Consider the following 9,588-nt stretch of genomic DNA (forward strand, 5'->3'; position numbering starts at 1 on the left):
ATTCTCAACACGGCTGATTATTGGGTGTCCACCCTCCTAGATCCTCGCTACCGGGACAACTTACAAAGCCTCATAACACCGTTGAACCGGGAGCGTAAAATGCGGGAATACCAAGACGCACTGGTGCATTCCATCATGTTCTCCATTCCAACCGAGAGCAGTGCTGCTAGTGCTTTACAAAGCAGCTCAGTGCGTCGAGGCAGTGGAGGAAGCTCTGCACAAAGAGGGAGCAGAAGCAGCGCCTCAGCACAAGGCAAGACCAGTATGGCCAAAGTGTGGCAAAGTTTTGTGTCCCCGCCGCCACAAATGTCTACACCATCACAGACGGCTCCACTCAGCAGGAGGCAACGTTTCCGTCAGATGGTGACAGACTACATGTCTTGCCCTCTCAGTGTACTCCCAGACGGCTCTTCTCCCTTCAAGTTTTGGGTCTGTAAGCTGGATTCATGGCCAGAGCTTAGCCAGTATGCATTGGAGGTGCTAGCTTGCCCTGCTGCTAGTGTATTATCGGAACGCGTCTTTAGTGCCACAGGTGGTGTACTAACAGACCGTCGCATACGACTATCCTCCGATAACGTTGACCGGCTTACTTTTCTCAAAATGAACAAGGCCTGGATCTCGCATGAATTTGCCAGTCCTCTTCCAGAATAAATAATTGGTTGGCAACAGTATCCAGGTCTCCTGTTGTGTTCATGTTTCTACCACCTGAACTGTAATCCCTGAGCTCCAACACCGCCAGTTGGCGCTCAGAAGTGCTGTCTGCACAGTCAACACTTGCTGCCGTGTTATTGGGGTTCAGTAACGTCAGCTGATCCCCAGCTGTGTGTCCGGCAAATTCTCCTGCTTTGTCCACATCCACTGTACTACTGATTTAAAACTTGCTCCAATTACACCTCTGACTCCTCTGTTTTTAGTATTTACCCTGGGCTCCAATACCGCTAGTTGCTGCTCAGAAGTGCCGTCTGCACAGTCAACGCTTGCTCCAGTGTTATTGGGGTTCAGTAACGTCAGCTGATCCCCAGCTGTGTGTCCGGCAAATTCTCCTGCTTTGTCCACATCCACTGTACTATTGATTTAAAACTTGCTCCAATTACACCTCCGGATCCTCTGTTTATAATATTTACCCTGGGCTCCAATACCGCTAGTTGCTGCTCAGAAGTGCCGTCTGCACAGTCAACGCTTGCTCCAGTGTTATTGGGGTTCAGTAACGTCAGCTGATCCCCAGCTGTGTGTCCGGCAAATTCTCCTGCTTTGTCCACATCCACTGTACTATTGATTTAAAACTTGCTCCAATTACACCTCCGGCTCCTCTGTTTATAATATTTACCCTGGGCTCCAATACCGCTAGTTGCTGCTCAGAAGTGCCGTCTGCACAGTCAACGCTTGCTCCAGTGTTATTGGGGTTCAGTAACGTCAGCTGATCCCCAGCTGTGTGTCCGGCAAATTCTCCTGCTCTGTCCACATTCACACTACTACAGATTTTAAAGTTGCTCCAATTACGCCTCTGGCTCCACTCTGTTTTTAGTATTTACCCTGGGTTCCAGCACCGCCAGCTGTTTCCCAACAGTGTCTTTGGCACGGGTACTCCCTCCTGCCCAGCCTGGTTCCAGCACGTCAGCTGTTTCCGGGTAGTGTCAACGTCACTTTGCCTCCAATGCGTTGTCCTGTCATGTTGCGGTCAGGTTAGCTGACTCTATGGTGCCTGCAGTTTAGGTGACTCCTATGTGGGCTGCGGGATCTGGCAATGAAGGCTGGTTCCATAGTGCCAATAAGACAAGCATCCCCTGTAGGACTGTGGGTTTCGGTAACTGCGGCCGGCTCGCGGCCTTGCAACTTTTTTTTACATGGGTACCTTCTGCTACCCATCCGGGTTCCAGTACCGTCAGCTGGTTCTCGGCAGTGCCTTTGGCTTAGGTGCCTCCTTCTCGGTATCCAAGTTCCACCAACGTCTGCTGGTCCTTGGTAGTGCTTTCTGGCACAGGTACCTCCTGCTTAGTAACCAAGTTCCAGTACCGTCAGCTGGTCCTCAGTAGTTCCATTTGCTCTTGTACCTTCTGCTACCCATCCGGGTTCCAGTACCGTCAGCTGGTTCTCGGCAGTGTCTTTGACACGGGTACTCCCTCCTGCCCAGCCTGGTTCCAGCACGCCAGCTGTTTCCAGGTAGTGTCAACGTCACTTTGCCTCCAATGCGTTGTCCTGTCGTGTTGCGGTCGGGTTAGCCGACTCTATGGTGCCTGTAGTTTAGGTGACTCCTATGTGGGCTGCGAGATCTGGCAATGAAGGCTGGTTCCATAGTGCCAATAAGACAAGCACCCCCTGTAGGACTGTGGGTTTCGGTAACTGCGGCCGGATCGCGGCCTTGCAACTTTTTTTTACATGGGTACCTTATGCTACCCATTCGGGTTCCAGTACCGTCAGCTGGTTCTCGGCAGTGCCTTTGGCTTAGGTGCCTCCTTCTCGGTATCCAAGTTCCACCAATGTCTGCTGGTCCTTGGTAGTGCTTTCTGGCACAGGTACCTCCTGCTTAGTAACCGAGTTCCAGCACCGTCATCTGGTCCTCGGTAGTTCCATTGGCTCTTGTACCTTCTGCTACCCATCCGGGTTCCAGTACCGTCAGCTGGTTCTCGGCAGTGTCTTTGGCACGGGTACTCCCTCCTGCCCAGCCTGGTTCCAGCACGCCAGCTGTTTCCGGGTAGTGTCAACGTCACTTTGCCTCCAATGCGTTGTCCTGTCGTGTTGCTTTTGGGTTAGCCGACTCTATGGTGCCTGCAGTTTAGGTGACTCCTATGTGGGCTGCAGGATCTGGCAATGAAGGCTGGTTGCATAGTGCCAATAAGACAAGCACCCCATGTAGGAGTGTGGGTTTCGGTAGCTGCGGCCGGCTTGCGGCCTTGCAACTTTTTTTTACATGGGTACCTTCTGCTACCCATCCGGGTTCCAGTACCGTCAGCTGGTTCTCGGCAGTGCCTTTGGCTTAGGTGCCTCCTTCTCGGTATCCAAGTTCCACCAACGTCTGGTGGTCCTTGGTAGTGCTTTCTGGCACAGGTACCTCCTGCATAGTAACCGAGTTCCAGTACCGTCAGCTGGTCCTCAGTAGTTCCATTTGCTCTTGTACCTTCTGCTACCCATCCGGGTTCCAGTACCGTCAGCTGGTCCTCGGTAATTCCATTTGCTCTTGTACCTTCTGCTACCCATCCGGGTTCCAGTACCGTCAGCTGGTTCTCGGCAGTTCATCAGCCTTCTTGTACCTTCTGCTACATTTCCAAGTTCAAGCTTTTTGAAATGGTTCTTGGTAATCACTCTGGATCTCTCTGACGAGGACCCTGAAGACCACCCCGAAGAAGACGAGGACCCCGAAGATGAGGACCCCGAAGACGAGGACCCTGAAGACCACCCCGAAGAAGACGAGGACCCCGAAGATGACGACCCTGAACACGAGGACCCTGAAGACCACCCCGAAGAAGACGAGGACCCTGAAGACGAGGACCCCGAAGATTAGGACCCCGAAGATTAGGACCCCGAAGATTAGGACCCCGAAGACGACGACCCTGAAGACGACGACCCTGAAGACCACCCCAAAGAAGACCAAGAAGATGACCCTGAAGAAGTTGACCAAGAGGACAAAGAAGAAGAAGACAACCACCAAGATACAGAAGAACAAGAGACAGAAAACCAAGAAGCAGAAGTACAAGAAGCTGAAGAACAAAAAGCGGAAGAACATTAAGCATAAGACTAAAAATCAGAGCAAAAGATAATATCTAAATTATAAGCAGAAGATGACTAAGCATTGTATGGGGGTGAGTCCGTTCCTCCTCGTGGTGCCCCTGGAAAAGACCTGCTGCTGCAGGCCAAACTGAACGCGGACAAATCCTGTTGTAAATCTTTTGTGACGGGCAGAACGAAAGGTGTAATGTTCAAACTTTTATAGATAACAACTACAGGAATGCCTGTCACAAATAAGAATATGATGAAGAAGAAGAATATGAAGAAGATGAAGAAGTAGAATATGAAGAATGTAAAAAAAAAGAATAATACGAAGAAGATGAAGAAGAAGAAGATGAAGAAGGTGAAGAAGAAGTTGATGAAAAAGATGCTGATGCTGAGGATGATGAAGGAGAAAGTGTGGGAGAAGTAAAAAAGAAGGTGAAGAGCATGGAAGTAGTGAAACATAAATATCTGACAAAATATAAAAAAACTTAACATAGTCAATATTTCCGTAACTCAGAACGTCATAAAAAAATATTAATTCCTGCTATTTCATTTGATTGGGCTAAACCTCTATGCCTTTGTTGTCTCCCCCACCTCCCCCAATACATTCTACATTATTCTTAGTTGTTTTCCTTCATGTAGAATTAACCTACAAGGAAAGAAAGGGTTTATTTTTATTCCGATATTTCTGTCCCATTGACTTGCATTGGTTTCCGGTATCGGAATCGGCGATATCCGATACTTTTTGGGTATCGGTCCGATCCGATATTTCCCGATATCGGAAGGTATCGCTCAACACTAGCCATGACGTCAATTAGTCATGTAACGGGTCACGCAACCGCTGACGTTGGCAGGTCCTTTAGTCTACCGCGAGCTGCCGGCAAGCCAGGACGCATCGGATAAAGACACCGGGGGCCATCAGAAGCCATCCGGTTGCATGGATTTATATAGTGTGACCAAGTTGTCAAGCACTTTTCAAGTGATGCTAAAATTGCTTGGAAAGCGCTTGACAATCCGCATGCGGAAATGCATGTGAAGAACGCTTCACTTCTGTACAATCCGCATGCGTTTTTTCTGCCAGGGAGATGCAGAAACGCTCAGGAAAAAAATCCAGAGCATTTCTGCATCGTGGGCACATAGCCTAAAAGATAATGCCTTACCAACACCAGGTCAGATTACCAATGCACTGCAGGATGCAGCAAGCCTCAATGATAAAGGCGGGGCCAGCACATGTGCAAAATACTGATGCAGACAGCCACTCACTAACCTACCATTTCATGGAGGGAGTGGCTGTGTAGTCTGCATAGGGCGCCAGTCACACAGATATGTGTGATGCACATTGTCTGGCTTGCAGCCTATTGATGACGCCCATACTATTAGGCTGTGTGCCCACAATGCGTTTTTAATGCGTTTCCGCAGCGTTTTTGCTGCTGCGGAAACGCATTAAAAATGGGCACGTGCTGCGGAAATTTCCGGTGCGGATTATCATTGCGGAAAAAAACGCAGCACTACCAATTATTTTGCGGAAGCGTTGCGTTTTCACCGCCATTGACTTGCATTAGAACGCGCCAATTCAGAAAGACTGCATCTGTACTTGCGTAATTGGCGCGTTCTAATGTGTAGATGGTACCCAGGTGTGGAGGACAGGAGACTCTCCTCCACACCCAGGTACCATTAAAAAAGCTGTAAAAAAAGAATAAAATTAAAAATAAATATATACTTACCTTCTGGCGGCCCGCGGTGCGCTCCTCCTTGCTTCCCGGCACTTAGCGATGGAATGAAGGACCTGCTCTGACGTCAGAGTCCTGTGACGGGTGACGCGACGCTGACGTCGGCAGGTCCTTCAGTCTACCACTGCCGGCAGCCGGAACCGAGCGAAGCAAGACAGCGCAGGCCATCGGAGGGTATGTATAGATTTATTTTTTTACATTCTCTCAGGTCACACTATATAAATCCATGCTGGTTGCATGGATTTATATAGTGTGACCAAGTTGACAAGCACTTTCCAAGTGATGCTAAAATCGCTTGGAAAGCGCTTGTCAACCCGCATGCGGAAACGCAAGTGAAGAACGCTTCACTTCCACATGTCCCCGGCAGGAAAACGCATGTACAATCCGCATGCATTTTTTCTGCCAGGGAGATGCAGAAACGCTCAGGAAAAAATCCTGAGCATTTCTGCATCGTGGGCACATAGCCTTAGATCATACGGGCTGCCAAGCACTATATACATGCAAGCACACAAGACATATGCCCCAATTCATCCAGCCAACACTAAAGAGGCCTGGTGGGGTATTTATCATGTTGTGTATTTATCTTATACACTATTTTTCATCTTTTTTGCACATTTTTTTGCACTATGCATCACACATATCTGTGTGACTGGCGCCCGCCTTATGCTGACTCCATCGGTGTGCATGTATAATACTACACAGTCACCCCCTCCATGAATTTGGTAGGTTAGTGAGTGGCTGTCTGCTTCAGTATTTTGCACATGTGCTGGCCCTGCCTTTATGATGCAGGCTTGCTGCATCCTGCAGTGCATTGGCAATCTGACCTGGTGTTGGTAAGGTATTATCTTTTACTGTGATGTTTTTTGAAATTATGTCCAATGTTCACCTATAGAACCTTTGCACGATCCGTTCTTGCGTTTTATCCACTCTCAGATGTCCCCCCAAGACATGTGAATGGGCCATGTCCAACACCTTCCGTCTAAAGGGGCCCAGCACTAACTGCTCCACACTCTCCTCCCTCACTTTCTTGACCTGGTACCACAACTCCTTACTCATCATAAAATGGGGAAACCTTGTGTCAGCCCCTGACTCCTGTGCAACCCCATTTATAATAGTGACATTATTAAAGGCTCCCTTCAGAGTTAGGTCCCTATATTGGGCAGACCCAAAATTCTCGCTGGTCACCCCTAACTCTGGAATTGCAGACTCAGGGGGCACTACCTCCTCATCCCCCACAAGGACACAAAAGGGAAACCTGTCTGACTCTGGGTGTGGTGATACCTCATTAGGGTTAATTTTTTTCTTATCTGAGCCAGCGAACCCAGAACCCTTCCCCCACAGATCCCAAAACAAGCAAAAGTCCCAGCCTATAATAATAGGGTGCAACAAGTCCTGAACGACGCCGACCTCGTGGGACTCTGTACCGTGGGCCATTTCAATGTCCACTCTTGCCCATAGGGTAGTCTTTAGCATCACCATGAATGCACTGAACGCCGACTTTTTTCCCCGGGATAATTTGGAGAGGAAGGGTGGGCCTCATAAGGGTCACCAGGCTCCCGGAGTCTAGCAGTGCCTTTACTTCCCATCTGTTCACCTTCATGTGACATGCTTGTGGCCCCTCGCTGGGTGGACAGTTCACACTGCAGGCCGGATAAGCATAATATAAACAACGTTGTCCTATGCTGCAGTCCATTGGCTCAAGGGTCAGGGGACAACAGGCAGCTATATGGCCTGGGCCGTGGCACCGCCAGCAAACAACATCACCTGTATGGACCTTGGGCACCACCTCCCTCGTCCATTTGGACCTTGGAAGTCCCACCACCTTTTGGGCCTCCACCCCCTGTTGGGAACTCCAGCATGTAGTGGGCTTCCTTCCCAAGGAACCTTCAACCCCCTGGTATCTCTCGATCAGTCCGACCAGTTCATCTGCATACCGGGGATCACCCTGGGCAACCCAAGGCTGTATGGGCCTCGGCAGGGAGTGCACAAACCGGTCTATCACCACCCACTCTACCATCTGCGCAGACATTGAGGACTCTGGCTCAGCCACTTCTGGACCAGGTGCAGCAGGTCAAACCTTTGGGACGGAGGTGGTTTGTTCCAGTGATACGAACCCGCTGTGCCCTGATAGTCATTGTCAACCCCAAGCGTGCGAGAATCTCAGTTTTTAGCTTGCCATACTCTTTCGCATCCTGCAAAGCTAAATCATAGTATGCCTTTTGGGCGTACTATGCAAAGCTAAATAGGGCGTACTATGCAAAGCTAAATAGGACGTCCTGCAAAGCTAAATCATAGTACGCCTACTACGCGTACTTCTGGGGCTCTCCAAGTCAAGTATGGCGACAGTACCTCTGCCCACTGCTCTTGTGGAAATTTCTCCCTCTCGGTGACCCTTTGAAACACCATCAGGAAAGTCTCATCCCCCAGGGTCATTTTCTGCAAAGCTCGTCATGCTGCCTTCCGGACATGGGAGTCATCAGTCGGACCTGGGGTTGGAGCTCTCATCCTGTCCTGGATGGCGGTTGCCAGAAACTGCTTCTGCTGATGTTGTTTCTGCTAGTGCTGCTGGATCTGCTGTAACTACAGCCTGTTGGTCTCCTGTTGATGCTGCTGCGACTGGACCAGGTGTTTAAGAAGGTCCTCCATTTCGTCTGGCGATGCTTGCTGGCTTGCGACAGACTTCACCCAGGGCATGCAGTCCATCCTGTAGCACTCATACGTCTCTGCTGGGAACGCTGCCCGCAAGTCTAACACTAATTGTGGAGGTTTTACTCACTTGGGTGTGACCGGAGGAAAACAGGAGGCATGTTCCTTTAAAAGTTCATGTGGGTTTATTTCTTCATAAACCCAGAAGCCAAACAGAAAAGAAAATAGCCTTTAGATCAGGCAAACAAAGTAATTGTCCTTAGCAGGTCTCTGCTCAGCCAGGCCTGTGTGGCACACAAGCTGGGGTAGCGTCCAGTGTCCTGGCTTGGTCTGAAGACAAACATACACAGGAGGCCTTCTCCCTCCAAACACACAGACCATGTGCCAAACAACAGCCTCCATTTTATAGGCTGTTAACCACACCCAGAGATGAGGTATGTGGGTAGCTGGACCCACCCATTCTCTCCTAGCTACCCGTAACCCGGCTCCCAGGTGCACCAACCGATCCTCTTAGTGCTTATCTGCCCTAGAGAAACACTCCGGGTTACATCACAGAGACCAGCCATCTCTGTGACACATGCCTCCCATTGACTATGCAACCATTAACCACCTTAGAATACCTTGATACATATCTGGTTTTATGATTACCCCACGGCTGATGAAAGGGAATCTGTCACCCCCTGGGACTTATCTGACCTCTAATATTGGCATACAGGTGATATAAATGTGAATCTATGCTTACCTGTATGCCTCATATTAGAGGACTGTTTGCTGAGAAATGGCTTTTTATTCAGTGAAGATTCTGATGCTTGCTGTTCGTGGGGAGTGGATTCCCTTTAATAAATACTCACTTAGCCTCATTCTTCGTGCAGATACTAATAAATACAGGACCTATGAGATTTTTACCATATGATAGTTGGATAGTTAGGGGTGTATCATCCATAGCAGCAGCCCACAGGGCCACTATGGTGCCCGTGAAAAAACACAGAATTTGAGCTTGGTTTAAGTTGGTATCCATGCAGCACATAAATGCATGTGTACTATGGCCATCAATCAGAAAAAAAACTATAAGAAGAAAAATGATCATAAACCCTGATGTAAATAAATAAATAAAAAGGAAAAGTGCATTTAAATAAAATAGGGTTCTTAGTAACTTTGTTTTTGATCAAAAATAGCATGAAAGCTATCCCACCATGGTAAAATGAACCCATTCAGGATAGTCCTACTCTGTTTAATATTAAAAACTTTACCATGTATCAAAGCCTCAAACTTCTGTGTGTGAATCAGACATGAGATCTAACGTGATAGAAGATTACAATCCGGGGAAGACGGGAAACATTCATATAGACGGCCGGAGGAGATGTAGTCAGTGAAGAACTCTGGCTAAATATGTTTGTAGAATCGTAGTTGAAGATGTCGTCGTCCTCCTCATGAAGTAGATATTTCTCATGTCACGTGTAATGAATATCTCCTGCAGTATTGCTAATGCCGATTGCAGTGTCGG

This window comes from Phyllobates terribilis, unplaced genomic scaffold (genome assembly GCF_046119375.1).
Source record: "Phyllobates terribilis strain yellow unplaced genomic scaffold, ASM4611937v1 Scaffold_29__1_contigs__length_15306474, whole genome shotgun sequence".
NCBI lineage: Eukaryota > Metazoa > Chordata > Amphibia > Anura > Dendrobatidae > Phyllobates > Phyllobates terribilis.